Below are 1,626 nucleotides of genomic sequence, written 5' to 3' on the forward strand. Positions count from 1 at the left end.
GGTGGGACGTTCCCTACCAAAACCATCATGCTTGTTGTGAGAAGCTTTGGTTTGTGAGAAGCATATACCCAAACCTACCCCCAACGGGACAAAAAATTTACCATGACATGTTGATGCCGCTCCATGAAAGCATGGCAAGTTTCATGAATTTCAGACGAGTTTTGGATTTACTAGAATTTAAAAACCATGCATCTCAATGTTTTGCCGGCAATCAACGATGCCCTGGTGTTTGAAATTCATTCCCATTTCTTGCATGGGACCTAAGCACGCACCCAAGGACACATATTTGATTTTTCAACCAATTTATATGCACTGGAGCATGTGCATGTAGTTCAAATTTGAATTATGCACATAAATGCATTGAAAGCACAGTTAATGCATAAAAGTGTCCAAAGGAACGCCGAAAAATCACAAAAAGATGACACAACACTCTTGTTGTTCTATGTTGACATGAGAAATTTTTTCTAAGCAACAATAGGCAATGGATATCATTTCGTCCACAAAGGTGGGACGTCCCTACCAAAACCATCATGCTTGTTGTGAGAAGCATATACCCAAACCTGCCCCAAATGGGACAAATTTTTTACCACGGCATGTTGATGCTGCTCCATGATAGCATGCCAAGTTTCATGAATTTCAGACGAGTTTTGGATTAACTAGAATTTAAAAACCAGGCATCTTAATGTTTTGCCGGCAATCAACGGTGCCCTGGTGTTTGAAATTCATTCCCATTTCTTGCATGGGACCTAAGCACGCACCCAAGGACACATATTTGATTTTTCAACCAATTTATATGCACTGGAGCATGTGCATGTAGTTCAAATTTGAATTATGCACATAAATGCATTGAAAGCACAGTTAATGCATAAAAGTGTCCAAAGGAACGCCGAAAAATCACAAAAAGATGACACAACACTCTTGTTGTTCTATGTTGACATGAGAAATTTTTTCTAAGCAACAATAGGCAATGGATATCGTTTCGTCCACAAAGGTGGGACGTCCCTACCAAAACCATCATGCTTGTTGTGAGAAGCATATACCCAAACCTGCCCCAAATGGGACAAATTTTTTACCACGGCATGTTGATGCTGCTCCATGATAGCATGCCAAGTTTCATGAATTTCAGACGAGTTTTGGATTAACTAGAATTTAAAAACCAGGCATCTTAATGTTTTGCCGGCAATCAACGGTGCCCTGGTGTTTGAAATTCATTCCCATTTCTTGCATGTGACCTAGGCATGCACCCAAGGACACATATTTGATTTTTCAAGTAATTTATATGCACTGGAGCATGTGCATGTAGTTCAAATTTGAATTATGCACATAAATGCATTGAAAACTCAGTTAATGCATAAAAATGTCCAAACGAACCCTGAAAAATCACAAAAATTGACACAACACTCATGTTGTTCTATGTTGACACGAGAATTTTTTGGAAGCAATAAGAGGCAATGGATATCGTTTTGTCCCCAAAGGTGGGACGTTCCCTACCCTAACCATCATGCTTGTTGTGAGAAGCATATACCGAAACCTGCCCCAAATGGGATAAGGTGGGACGTTCCCTACCCTAACCATCATGCTTGTTGTGAGAAGCTCTGGTTTGTGAGAAGCATATACCCAAACCTG

Source organism: Triticum dicoccoides, chromosome 4A, assembly GCF_002162155.2.
Source record: "Triticum dicoccoides isolate Atlit2015 ecotype Zavitan chromosome 4A, WEW_v2.0, whole genome shotgun sequence".
NCBI lineage: Eukaryota > Viridiplantae > Streptophyta > Magnoliopsida > Poales > Poaceae > Triticum > Triticum dicoccoides.